Raw genomic sequence first — 14718 nt, 5'->3', positions numbered from 1 at the left:
GCAAGACTAACATGGCTAAAGGCTTCCCTGCTGAAAGCCATTTAAAAAAAATAACACTGCAACCACCCCCTTTCATGCTTCCCCAAGCCAAGCCACTCACCCTTCTCTCCTCTGCTTCTACAGACCACAGCCTAGAACCCTCAAGTCCAGAGTCTGCCACTGGATTCTGGAAGGTGGGACCAAAAAATCAAGTGGGGCCTTTGGTTCTCTCCCTGCTGGCAGCGCCCTCACACCCCGACCCTCAACCACCACCCAGAGAAGGAAAGCCTGCCAGAGCAAGAATCTAAAATATTCAATTCACCCCAAAGTGTGGCAGTCATTTCGCCAGAGCCAGTTCACAAACTGAGGGAAAGGCCCTCTGTGTGCTGAGGAGAGGGTAGGGGGGCCATGGACCTAATGACCCCTAGTGACCCCTGCCCTCTCTCCCCGACCAAGACAAAGGCCAACAGAGGCGCCCCAGGCTTTTTAGGGATAGTACTGCATCATGCCAACCTCCACATGACAAGAAATGAGTAGTCCTGTCATTACCCTCCCCCGACCAAATAAGGGGAGGAGGGTAAGGAAAAATAAAAGGGCGCCCCATAGAAGAAAATCGTCACTTTTTCTGTTACCCCGGACTTGTCCCAGACACGGCCACACCTCCTCCCCTTGGTGGTTTTTTTTTTTTTTTTTGGCGGGGGGCGGGGGGAACTGCCGTCGCTTCTGTGGCTGGGGGAGGGGGCGGGAAGATACTGTAGGACTAACGGGCTGACGTTGCTTTGGGGGCGGCTTTGGCCTCCAGCGGCCCAGGCCCCAGTTGGCGAGCCTAGGGCTTGCCCCAGTGCACCGGGGTCCAGGCCCTCCGAGAGTGGCCCTGACACACCCACTCGTCCGCGTCCGCCCAGCGCGAGCCGGAGAACTGCGCGCCGGGTCTCCCGGCTCCAGGGGCGCCACGGAGGGGACCCGAAGCTGGGGCGCCGTGAGAACAGGAGCGGGTGGGGGCGGTAGGCCCGGAAAGGCAGAAAATCTGCCCAGCAGCGCCACACCCTTCCCTGAGCGAGCCGGGCGCCGTGAGTCGCGGGATTTACCTGCCACGGGTCCAGCCACCCTGTCCAGACCTTTCCTCTCTACCTCCGAGCGCTCAGGCTGGCGGGGCTGGGGGGGGGGGCGCAGCCGCAGCCGCAGCCCCGGGCCCGGCCCGCTCTCCCCGGCTCTCCTCCCGGCCTCGCACACCTGCTCCGGGCCGGGAAAAGCCGCAGCCCCCCGCGCGAGCCCCCAGACAGTGCGCTGCCGACAGCTGCCCGCCCGCGGCAGAGCCCGGCTCGGCAACCGCTCCCTAGCTCCTGTCGGCTATGACGTCACCCGGGCTCTGCACCGCACGCGGGCCAATCAGAGGGTGAGCAGAAAACTAAAATCGCCCTGAGTGGGCTGCTGGGGACCAATCTTTTGTTTCCAGGCAGGAAGCGCCTGGGAGGGGGGAAAAAACTGAAGGGGAGGGAACAGAGAGAGGGCAAGGAACAGGAGATGGAAACTTCTACACTGTCAGGGTTGTCTAGACAGAGGTGGGGCCATCAAGAGAGAGGCGCACCTGGAGAGGCGGGGGCATTTCATGGATCTTCATTAACTGGCCTCCCTTGGGCAGACTGGAATTTCAGATAAATTTCCAGGGGAGGAAATCCGTCCAGCTACACCCGCACTCTTTACTGGGCGAAATGGTTTGGATTTGGGACACCACCTGTCAGGCCAACAGGTTATGCTGATGGAGTCTCTGGACTACGCTGTAGACTCTGGCAGATATTGCAGTGGCATTCAGAGATGACAAGCTAGATAGGGAAACTCTCTGTCCGTGAAACACACATTTCAAAACACGGAGCATTATTCAATCAATCAATCAATCAATCAAGTACCTCAATTAGTTTAGATACATAGATATATAGATATATTTAATTTCATTAAAATGTGGCTCTCCCTAAAACCTTCCGTGGCCTCTCACCTTTAAGAAAAAGTTCAAATTTTCCCCCATGTGCAAAAATTAAAATATAACTCCAAAAATCATCCCTTGCTACTTCGAAATCCATTCCCCCCCCCAAGGATTTGTCTAGATTATATAAACTACGGTAAATCCCAGCAAGGAGACAGTAAACTGTCATAAAAAATGACAAAGAATGCAAAGTACTGAGTACCTTTGAATTACAGTGATGTAAAATACACCCACAGATATAACTAGAAGAGAACATTAAATTATCACGGTCAGGTAAAAGTTTATGGGTGATTTGTCCCTCTCCACTTTCAAACTTATTTTTATGAAGACAAATATATCCTGACATACTTCAATAATCAAAATGGGTTATGACCCTCCACAGTACACTTTTCTCCAATTTACTCAACACCCCATGACATCTGGCCATCATTTCTCCATAATGGTAGCAAAACAAGTTTTAGGACAGAGAGTGAACTAATACATATTTGCTAAGTTCCTTTTAGGAAAAGTCACACAACAGTCCTCTAGAGTCACAGAGACAACATATGGAGAATACGAGAGAATGGGATACCTCTTTGGAGTAACTCATTTAAAATTATGATCATGCTGGAAGTTGAAAAAAGAACAACGAAGACCTTTCCAACCTAGGATCAGGCAGGAAAGAGTCAAAGACTAAGTAAACTACATACTTCAGATTTTTTAAAGGATCACTTTGCATTTTTAAAAAAATTTTCTTTAATTAAAAGATATATTTATGCATACATGACTATTATATGAACACTGTAGTAAGTCCCAGAGATGGAGTTTGTACCTAGATCTGAGTCCAAGGCCCGTGTTTTTTTCTAATATAATACATGATATTATTGGCTCTGTTAAAATACATATTCGCTTGAGAAAAAAAAAGTATACTGGATTGGTGTTTTTTTTTTTTTTAAATCAGGCATTTTAAATAGTTCTGTGTGTGTGTGCTTGGTGGTTGTCTTCCTAATGCAAAAACACGCTTCACCCTCCTCCTCAAATCCCTGATGAATAGGTTGAGATCACAAGGGTTCTGCTTTCAGTGATTTTACAGATATCTTTTTAATTAACTTGGGGGTTAAAGAAAGTAGCTCATCACATTGATTTTTTTTGTTTTTGCTTCATGGTAAACGTAATCTAAAAATCACTGACCTAAATGAATGAATATATACTTAATGTTACATCTCTGATTTGTAAAATGCACTTATTTTGGGTTATTTTAAAGAATAAGAACATCTTATTTTTTAAGAAATAAAGAAAACTGGATTTTTTTCTGGCTAATGATTTCACTTATTCTTCTGGGCTATTGATTTAAATTGTAATTAAAAGGTATTTGATTTCACTCTAATCCTTCCCTATACCTCAGCTATAACTCAGAGCTCTTTATGCAGTCACTGCACATGGTTATTTAAGCATTTCATGGGTGTGTTTCTTCTCTCACTGGTGATTATAGAAAGTAGCATGGGGCCAAAATCCTATTAGGTGCCTGAAAAATTAAAGCATAGGAGACTTCAGTGTTCGCATGAAAGGGCAATGACCTATATCCTTCTTTTTGTTTTTTTTTAAGATTCATTTATTTATTCTGGGGAGGGGGATGTGCAAGCCCACAAGAGTGGGGGAAGGGGCCAAGGGAAAGAATCTTCAAGCAGACTCTCACTGAGCACAGAACTGGACTAGAGGGCTCTATCTCGGGACCCACGAGATCATGACCTGACCTGAAACCCAGTTAGACGCTTAACAAACTGAGCCCCCCAGATGCACCAATTCTTCTTGATACCATAAAGCAATCTTTACTACCAACATGGTTTGTTCACCAAGAATACAGGACGACTGCTTGAGAACTTTCAGGGAAGCTGAGAATGTCTTAAAGATTTCATCTGTGTAATTTTTCCCACTCAACTCCCACTTCCCCGTTTCCTTCTCTGAGCTCATTGATTTAAGGGTATAATAACCACACTACAGGAATAACCACTTGGCACATGTATCTTGCTTCTCGGGTTACAAACCACTTTCACACCTCCCCATTTGATCCTCACAACAACCACAACGTGTATTGTGGCAATTATGAACTGCATTTCATAGATGAGTCAATGGACACTCAGAGGTTTAAAGTGGCTTGTCCAATGTCTCAGAGAGATGGTCCTAGAAGTCAGGTCTCCTACCTTCAGTTGTGGTGTTCTTTCTTGTTTTGTGTTTGTTGTATTGCTCTTCGGGCTCTCACCAAACCTACCAGCCCCTAGATTCACAGGGGAAGTGACAGGCTCCAGGATGGGACTTAGAGCAACAGAAGTAAAAAAAAAAAAAAAAAAAAAAAAAGCCTTCCAGTCAAATCCCAGAAAAAAAGAGCACTGCTCGCACTCATGTACCACGGATGGGAGTGAAAACTGGCAGTGCCTTTTTGGAGGGCAAGCTGGGAATACCTAGGAAATTTGAAGTACGTGTTCCACTTGACCAAGCTATTTCAACTCAAGGAATTTGATTATGGAAACACTCCTAAAAACACACCAACACATATTCAAGTGTGTTTCTTGTTGACTCTTATACAGGAAAAGAACCCCTCATTATATAAAAGCTGACCTAAATGTCCCTTGATAAAGGAACTGGTAAATAAAATAGAGTATATGCATATTTTAGAATATTAGACACCAGGGGTGCCTGGGTGGCTCAGTCTGTTAAGCGTCTGCGTTTGGCTCAGGTCATGATCTCAGGGTCCTAGGATCCAGTCCCCTGTCTCCCTGCTCAGCAGGGAGGCTGCTTCTCCTTCTCCCTCTGTACTCTTTCCTTCTCTCACTCTCTCTCAAATAAATAAATAAAATCTTTAAAAAAGAATATTAGAGGCCAACTAAAAAGAATCAAGTGGATTCTTATGTACTGAAATAGAAACACGTCTTGACACATTCTTGAATGAAAAAAGTTGCAGAACAGCCCGTGTACTACTATGCTATTCTTGTTAAAAAATGTGCGCACACGTGCACATGTGTTTGTGTCTGTGTGTGTCTTTCAGCCGGAATCATACACACAAAACTGCTAACAGGGTAACTCTGGGAATTCAAAAGGAAGGAAGACATGCGGGTATGTGTGCTTGATAGTGGTCATTAACTGTTTTCTTTATATACTTCCGCATCGTCTGTACATGTTTTTGTAATAAACATACCGAACGTGTAAGAACCCTCACAAGTGAAAACAGAGCTTTCTTTGGATGGAGACAGAAACAAAAACAAAACAAGCAAACAGAACAAATACACTGCTCTCCTAAAAGAGGTCTGAACGCGAGGCCAGGCTGCGCTGAGCCATACCTGGGCAGGCACGGAAGGCAGACATGTACAACCCATTGGGTAAAAGCCGCCTGGATATCAGGGTTCCCTTCCCTTCCCTGTCTCAAGTTCTACAGCCAGAAATCATTCCCCATGGTGGACTCCTGTCTTCACAGCTTTTGCTAAAGCAGCTGCACTTAAAATAAAACAAAAACAAAAACAAAAAACTCCCCCTCCTGCTCTGAATACAAAAGAACCCAGCTGGGCAGCTAGTGCAAAAGGCGTTAGTTAGCTGAGAGCACTGCGCCCACCCCTCGTTCACTGGGGTCCGCTTATAGCACCTTGTGGTCAGCACTGCGGTCAGATCCAACTGTGCCCCCTTCCTTCTTGGCCCCCAACTCCCACAATTAGGGGCTCCAGCTTTTCTGTAGGAGTGGTGGGGAGGCTGTTAGTGCCAAAAGGCTCATCCTAGTTCCCTTAAAACCCAGAGGCTGAGGGAAGAGGGAAGCCCATGGCCAGGTAATCAACTCTCGGGGCTTCAGAGTTCGGGCCAAGGAAGGAGGAGACCCAGATTCCAGTCCAGCTTCTGGTCAGGAAATCCTGAGCCAGACTCAAATTTCCCTGGACTTTGGATTTTCTCCTCTGTGAAACTTGACTTGCTATCTCCCTAGACTCTTGTATGGATGCGAACAGGCTAATGGAACAACAGTGGATTTAACAGACTTCAGAGCTACACACCTCCTTAACTGACTTGAGGAGTCTCCATTTGCATATGTTCCCTGTATTGCGGGACCTTGGGAATGGGGTGGGGGGCATACACGTCTCTTCTCACCTTCTTTCACTCTAATGAGCACCCATTAGGGACCTGCCCTGCAGAACCTACAAGCTTTCACGAATACACAGCCTCTGCCCTCCTCCCTTCCACCAGGGAGTTAGCAAAGGAAAGGGAGAAAACAATTAAATGGAGGTGGCTCTGGATGAATTAATAGGAGAATTAGGAAGTTCCTCTCCTCTGACTTGGTTTTAATTAGCCCCACTTCCACCATGGTCCTACATAACAAACCACATTATTTAATTGAGCTGATGCTCTGTTTGATTTTGCTCCTAAGTGAATCACATTACACATTCCTTCCCCTCACTCTCCAGATCACTGCACACAGCCTGAGCCTAAGTCAAACTAGAGAATAAAGTGAATTTGGAAAGTTGCTTTTTCAGATCTCCTTGTTTCACCAGGGGGGAAAAAAAAGAGAGTGAGAAAGAAGGAGAAAGTGGAGGACAAAAATCTAGGGGAAAAAGAACCAAGGGGAAAAACGGAAAACCAAATCTTAATTTTTTGGACCGGCTGGACTATGATGTCATGCTTTCCAGCGCACCTGTGATTGGCTTCTCAGCTCAGCATCTGCTGAGTGCTAAAGGCTGATTATTTGCCAGAGATACAGACCTTTCACAGAAGCTTTGAATCATTGCTGGTTGTCGTGACAACCTGGGCAGTGTCTGTTCCTGATAACCACATAATGAGGTTGTCAGGAACAGAAGTGCCCCTGTCCCCACTCCTGGCCATCCAAGGTGGTGAGCAATGCAACATTTCCTTCAGGAAGTGAAAGGGGGGAAAAAATCACCAACAAGCATGGTGGAGATCCCCTTCCATAACATAGGTCAACCAAGTCTTGGAGAAATTCTCCTTGTCGAAGAGTTCCTTACCTACCATCTTCGGGTCCCGTCAGAGCCACTGTATTCGCTGTAATTCAGAAAACTGAAGAACAGGTGGTGGAGAGATAAGTCATCTCTGCAGCCCCCCAGCAAAGCTAAACAGAGGAAAGTGTGAGTGGTATGCTAAATCGATTAGGGCAAGGCACATTACCTCTTTTCAAAGGAGACCATCATGGTCCAGTCCAGGAGCAATGGGGGACATGTGTCAAAGATGACAGGGCATTGCCATACCGATCATCAAAACCAGACACAGAGAGCCTGAGGGACATGGGCTGTGTGGTTTTCTGTGGGCTACTTTCACTGCGCCATGGGTAGACACCTCACCCAATGTTACTTTGGAGCTCCAGATGTCATTGAGAGTGACTATCAATTACATCTCCGTGATATGTTATTCCTTCTTAGGATAATTTTATGAGCACCTACTAGGTGCAAAATGCAAAGCTAGATGCTACAGATGCTATACAGATGAACCAAACTTGGCTTACCTCCCTAAGGAACTTGGAATCTAGTTGGGGAGAAAAGATACATACCCAAGCAACTAGGCCACAGGGCAGATATAGCAAGTACTACAAATCAAGTCCAAAGCCCTTAGTTTCACAGAGAGGAAAATCAGACACAGACTGTCACATTCCAGCTCCATCCGATCTTTCCAGGTTGTTCTTCTTTCAGTCCTCCAATATACCCCAACCATCAGCCTCATCAAACTGTGATTTCCCTGATATTCCTTGACTTTTCTATCTCTCTGCCTTTCTTCCTGCTCTTCCCTTTGCCTAGCACAACTTTCTCCTTCCTTTCCCTACCTGGTGATTTAATTCAAGTGTAATTAACATACACTTGTTAAATTAGTTACCCATGTACAATGTAATGATTCAACACATCTATGATTATTGCAGCATTGTTTACAACAGCCAAAATAGGTAAGCAGTCCAAGTGTCCATCCACAGTTAAATAGATTAAAAAGATATGATATATATAATATATATTATATACCATATATATTATGTATCATATATATGTATATATCATGTACATATTATGTATATATACATATATACACACATACATATGCATGTGATGGAATATTACTCAGCCACAAAAAAGAATGAAATCTTGCCATTTATAACATGAATGGAGCTAGAGTATTATGCTAAGTGAAATAAGTCAGCCAGAGAGAGACAAATACCATATGCTTTCACTCATATGGGCAGCCTACTTGGTGATATCAATGCATACTTTCCAGACTCTACTCAAAAGGCATCTTGTGGATGCACAAACTGGTCCCAAACTAATAAGCCCTCAGGGATCTGTACCTGGTAGACATGGATATTGATTGATAACACCACTGGCTGATGTACTCAAATCCAGTGGATTTAAATCCAGCAATACATAATAGAACATTGGTACAATTAATTTTGGATTATTGGGGGAAGAGCATAGGTAAAGTCAGACTGTTTTTAAAAAGTTTTATTTAGATCATCAACACAAACCTGTTCTCCCACCGAACATCTTCTGTATTTTTTTTTTCAAAAATAGTTCCAGGCTCACAAGAAGCTACAGAAATAGTATAGAGAATCCCTAGGTATCTTCCTCCAGTTTTCCCCAATATTTTGATACACTGTATTACTTACTTTTCACAGCTACAGTACATCATCACAACCCTAGAAATTGACATTATCGTAAGACGCTAACTGAACTACAGGCTTTATTCAGAATCCACCAGTTTTATGTATACTCTTCCATTAAAGAATTACCAACACAGCTGAAAATGAGCAAAACTATTCATAGTTGATCTGAGCACCAATATATATTTTTTCCCTCATGCCCATCTCTGCTGAAAAAGGCCCAAACCTGAAAGAGTCAAAACTGGCCCAGGACTGAAGGAGAGAAAATCAGCTCGGACTGAGAATTAGCAGCCCTGTGATTAATCAGGCTCAGAGAGCCGACTGACAAAGCCAGCTGCAAAGTGAGCAGAAGACACTTTCTCCCAAGGTCACACAGCAGTTGCAAAATGCCAGGACAACCCTTACTTCCTCTGAGAGTCCACTGCTCTTTTCCCGGGGATGCCCTAGACCTGCTTTGCTTCTTCATGTATCCTGGGGAATACCCAAATACCAGACACCCCCACTTCAAGATAGTCCCCAATTCCTGGTCAATATCCCCTTCAAGGATGATATCATCCCTGGAACTGCCATTAACCCAGAGCTTACCCCTGCTTCTTTAGACACTCCTCAGAATCCTTCAGTGGTAACTCACATGTTACAAAAAATGGTCCTCTTCCCTCTTTTTCAAGAGCAGCATCCTATGGTTTCTCTGGAATGTACTTCCTTGACGCATCAGGTCAATGAATTTGACTCTGTCCAACTACAGTTTTGTCTCTGGTTGTCTTTGGCTGGTTAAGCTTTGATATAATTGACAACCAGCCTACAGGTATCTGGAAAGCCCTTTTAATTATCTGGGTTTAGCCATGTTTCCTTGATCTATGGAGAATCACACAGTGTGTCTGCAACTGTGATTTACATAGTAGATGCCAAATATATTCTCACTGACTTGATGTTGGATTACTCGATTGGATTTGTTGGAACGGTGCCAGATACGGAGACAAAAGCCCTGAGAGACAGTACTGTGTGGGCGTTCTACATGCAGACTCTGAAATTAAACTGCTGGTATTCAAATCCCAGAGTCGCTGTTTAACAGCTTTGGGAACTTGGGCAATTTATTTAACCTCTCTGGACCTCAGTTTTCCCATCTGTGAGATGGGGATCTAATAACACCTCCTTCTTAGGGTAATTGGGAAGATTAGGTTAAATGCCTATGAAGCAGGAAAGACTTAAGGCAGTGCTGTTCCCAATTTGCTACGCTAACAAATCACCTTGTGATTTTATAAAAGGCAGGTGACTCGCCCCGCCGCCATAGACATCCTGATTTCATTGTATGGTTTGAATCTGGGCATGAGTTAAAGAATCTCCTCAGGTTGGGGCGCCAGGGTGGCTCAGTCTGTTAAGTGTCCGACTCTTGATTTCAGCTCAAGTCATGATCTCAGGGTTCTGAGATTGAGTCCTGCATTGAGCTCCACACACAGTGGGGAATCTGCTGGAGACTCCTTCTTCCTCTGCCTACCCGCCCCCTTAAACAAATAAATCTTTCAAAAAAATCTCTTCAGGTTTTAGACTCCTCCAGATTGTAATGTGCAGCAAAATTTGGGAACTAGATTAGGAAATTCATTACTTAAAGATTATTTTTTTTCTCCTCAGGTTTGTGCAAAGTAAAATCGGGAAACCGAGGCTTCACCCGGTTTTTTCCTGCAATCCTCACCCCATGGGCCATATGGTTTGTTCAACTTGTACAAGAACATAGCTTTTTTCTTCCACAAGCATAGCAAAATGAAGATGACTTTGGGTATTTGAGTAAAACTGCAGCTGTATTCATCTCTCTCCTTTTTCCCCCTTTCTAAACATAACTCGGTCACACTTGGAATTAACTGGTCTCAAGTGTGAATTTAAGAACAGTTAATACGTGCACGCAAGACTGGCTGACCATCACAGACGTGTTTAATAGATGCAGATCTCAATGTGCTTTTGTTCCATTTAATTAAGCACCTGTTGAGCCTCATAATCAATCCTTATTTTCTTATCATCCAGGAACTCGTTACATTCAATGTTCCCTGGTGTTCACTGGATCAGGTCACTTATGGGGGTGGAATATTCCAAAACAGCCTTCCTGTCTTCCTGTTTTTGAAGATTTTCTTTATTTATTTGAGAGAGAGAGTGTGTGTGTGTGCTTGAGGGGCAGAGAGGTAGAGGGAGAGGGAGAAAGAGACTCCTTAAGCAGACTCCCCACTGAGCAGGGAGTCCAACAGGGGGCTTGATAGCAGAACCCTGAGATCATGACCTGAGCCAAAACGAAGAGCTGACTGCCCTACGGATTGAGCCACCCAGGAGCCCCCACCCCACCCCTCTTCCCCTTTTGAATCATCCTAGTGAATACATCCCCTCCTCAGTAAATAACAGAAATAAATTCACTGATGAGTTTTATTTTTTTTTAAAGATTTTATTTATTTATTTGACAGAGATCACAAGTAGGCAGAGTCAGGCAGAGAGAGAGGAGGAAGCAGGCTCCCTGCTGAGCTGAGAGCCCGATGTGGGACTCGATCCCAGGATCCTGGGATCATGACCTGAGCCAAAGGCAGAGGCTTTAACCCACTGAGCCACCCAGGTGCCCCCACTGATGAGTTTTAAAATTAACTTCTAGTTAAATAGAAGTTTAAAATATGGTCATGTTGAGTTTTACAAGGAGCTCACCACCACCCCTGAGCCCCTCCCCTCATTATTCATTCCAGCTGCTAATATGGAAAATTGAACAGATTCTGACGTGCTGGGGTAAAATTTACTGCCAAAAAGGAATGCAGGCAGGTTGCTAGGCAAATTAATACTATAAACATATGAAAGTGACAGCCTGCTAGGGGAATGTGTGAACACGCAATTTTAAGGCCACTCTAACTGCTCTTTGCATTCAAATGACCAATATGCTAATTATAGTCCTTATCTGTTTGTTCAAGGCCTTAAGAGTCTCAGTGGCTCAGAGCACAGACCCCAGCCAGAAGTGTGACTGCAGGTCTTTGGAAATAATAACATAGCATTTCTTTAAACATATTTTTAAATTCAAGCTTCTTACAAATCAAGATTGGCCTTTCCCCCATTCAGGGAATTAGTGAGGCTTAACTGTGTTCACTATGGTGCGGGAGGGCCCCCACAAAACCCAGCTCATGCTCACGAAGTCTCTGACTCCTACTTGAGCACTGCCTGTTGGGGGCAGATTCCCATGGTAATTTGCTGGCTCTCTTGAAAGATGTGGTGCATCTCTGTAAATGGGAGGGAGGTGTACATTCCCACTAATCCTGGGATCGTCATTGACCCTTTTTAATATTCCCCACCCACATCAGGCCAGAAAGAATGCTCATCCTGGCTTTTCTGTAATTTAAAGCAAACGCCCCCCCCCCCAATTCTGTTCTTACCAGAGAGAAGTAGAAAGAGCAGCATTCTCTCTACACTCCAGATGAAATTTTCAGACATTTATCAAAGCGAACTATCGGGAGAGGGAGGAGCTAAGGATTCATGGCTCTTCTCTCGCTGCACCCCTCCACTCCCAGTAAGTATTTGGATTTCCCTGGTGAAGGGGGTCGACGGTGAAACTTTCCTGTTCCAGTTATACCCTGCAGCTTTCAAACTCCTTACATTTTGAATAAGACCTAAATGATCTAGAATCTCAAAAACAGCAGCCTCAAGTAACGGTTTTTTAAAATTCTATTCCACTTTTCAGCATCCCCATACACAGGCACGCGCATGCTGACATCTGAGTCTTCTCTCTACAGTTTATGACAATGATCCATGAGACAATTATACATTCATATACATGTAAACAAGACTTTCCATGAACTCCAAGAAGCTTAAGAGAAAAAAACAAAACAGAAAAACCACAAGGCTTTTCCTTAAACAGAAATGTAAAATGCCTTGTAGTCGTGTTGACACTCAACTCTGGTTAAATGTAATCGGACCACGTTAAGGAGTCAAGTCCAGTCTCCGCCTCAGAGCATCTTTCTTGGTTGCCATGCATTATATGCACGTTGATTTAGAAGGCTGGGGGTGACAGGGAGTTGGGGAGCAATGTCATGGCTACTTTAGCCTCATTTAGCCTAGGTTATCTAGGATAACCTAGATTAAAACAGACTGGCTAAATTGAAAAACTATTTCCTGTTCTGGGATGTTGTTTGGCTACAATGCACTTGCTTTGTTTTTCATTTTTAAACAATCATACTCTCTTGTTTTAAAAATGACATTTAAAGATAATTCAGCATTTGAAGATAAGTTGGATGCTTTCTCCAACTTTCGGAAAACCTGCTTGTGCTATCACCACTAGTATTACTACTACTACTAATCAAATATGTTTTCCTCTAGAAAGGTTCTCTCTGGCCCCTTCTGGATGAACTGTGAGCCCAAAGCTACTTCTACGCTGGCTCCAAGAAACAGACCAGGTCATTTACCCAATGGGTCATATGCAAACCTCCTAGAGAAAGGAGTAGTAGTTTTTCAAATAATTTACTATGCCAAAACACACAAAAAAGAAAGGCGCAAAAGCCAAAATAAAACCTCCCACATCCCCGTGAGTTAGCAAAGAGATCGTTTCAGCGTTTCTGAATCAGAAAGACAAACAAATTTTAGAAAGACTTAGAAGCTCAGTAACTCAGCAGGGGGTGGGGAGGCTCCTGCATGGCTCAGGCAGTTAAGTGGCTGATTTTCGAATTTGGCTCCAATCATGATGTCATGGTCCTGGGATCGAGCCCCTAGTTGGGCTTCCCGCTCAGTGAGGGGAGTTGGCTTGGGGATTCTCTCTCCCTCTGCCCTTCCCCCCCGCATAGGTAAATAAATTAAAATATATATATATATATATATATATATATATATATATATATGTTCCTGGACAACATAGTTTGAAGCTACCCTGGGCATGAACCATCCTCAAGCTAGACACCAGGGTTTACCATTTCCTCTGCCCAACTAGAAAACATGGGTACCAGCCATCCACATCATAGCATGGGAGGCAGACCCCAAGGAAGCAACCTGGAGGAGAAAATGATATCTGACCCATAGCTTGAGGTGAGGGGAGAATATTTAATTCCAGAAAGACTGAAGACAGAAGGGAAACAGCCATGTTTAGAAGCCACCTTACCTTACCATTGGGGCTAAATACATGCCACATGTGATTAGTTTTATTTTATTTCATTTCATTTCATTTCATTTCATTTCACAGTCACTACTTCTCTTAGAAAGTACAGAAAAACATCTGAAACTAATGCTATACTATATGATGGCTAATTGAATTTAATACAAAATTAGAAAAAAAAAGAAAGTACAGAAAAAGAAAATGAATTAAATCAAGTAAATCAGTAAACTCTTGCACCCATTATTTTATATGCAACAGAGTGACTGAGCTAGTTTCTCTACCAGTCAAATCAAGCAGGTCTAGTTCCTGCCCTCTGGATGCTCACAAAGATGGATAATCCAAGAAGCAATAGAAATGCATGTGCAGGAAATATTGGACAAACATTAGGCAGTATCCCTCTAGCCCCTTATGAACATTTCATGGACAATTGGACAGAAGGGACCAACCAGTCAGTTCTCCAGCACACCAGAGGGCTGTTGAATGCTCTACCTTAAGAAATGCAAATTGATTTGTAGCATGGGATTGATCAGACTAGGTACGTCTGCAATCAAAAAGATAAAACATGATTTTGAAGTTGCCTTTATCCATGTAATGGGTTGAAGAGTTGAATGTCCATCAGTGAAATAAATAAATAAGCTCAATGCTAGGTGGTAAGGTCATGTTCACTGCTATGTATCCAGTGCCTAGCACTCTGCAAGGCATCAGGAGGTGTGCAGTATTTATGAATCAAGTGAAAGACATGCTGTGTACAGAAAAGAGTGGTAAGAGCTGAAACTATAAAATTCCTAAAAAGGACATAGGCAGTTAGCTCTTTAACATAGGTCTTTGTGATTTTTTTTTCTATTGCTCTCCACAAGGCAAGGAGAACACAAGAAAAAATAAATGGGACTACATCAAACTAAAAAGCTTTTGCAGAGTGAAGGAAACCATTAACAAAACACAAAGGCAACCTACTGAATGGGAGATGTTTGCAAATCTTACATCTGATAAGGGGTTAACATCTAAAATATATAAGTTCACACAACTCAGTATTGAAAACACCAAACAATCCAATTAAAA

At 43.7% G+C, this 14718-nt stretch overlaps 1 protein-coding gene across 11 annotated transcripts in view; it reads right to left on the bottom strand.

Annotated features, from left to right (window-relative positions):
- PAK3 (p21 (RAC1) activated kinase 3) overlaps positions 1 to 14718 on the bottom strand; it is a 256608-nt gene that overhangs the window by 124471 nt on the left and 117419 nt on the right. For 9 of the 11 annotated variants that reach the window (XM_059157371.1, XM_059157373.1, XM_059157364.1 and 6 more), the window contains exon 1: positions 1068 to 1318. The exons of 1 other annotated variant lie outside the window; for it this stretch is intronic. The gene's annotated coding sequence lies outside the window, so the exon portion shown is untranslated. Of the gene's footprint in view, positions 1 to 100; positions 184 to 1067; positions 1319 to 14718 lie in introns of those variants that run through there. One more of the 11 variants, XM_059157365.1, reaches the window with a different exon arrangement.

This window comes from Mustela lutreola, chromosome X, assembly GCF_030435805.1.
Source record: "Mustela lutreola isolate mMusLut2 chromosome X, mMusLut2.pri, whole genome shotgun sequence".
Lineage (NCBI taxonomy): Eukaryota > Metazoa > Chordata > Mammalia > Carnivora > Mustelidae > Mustela > Mustela lutreola.
The sequence above is the reverse complement of the archived record's forward strand: the minus strand, read 5'-3'. Positions and strand labels throughout refer to the sequence as shown.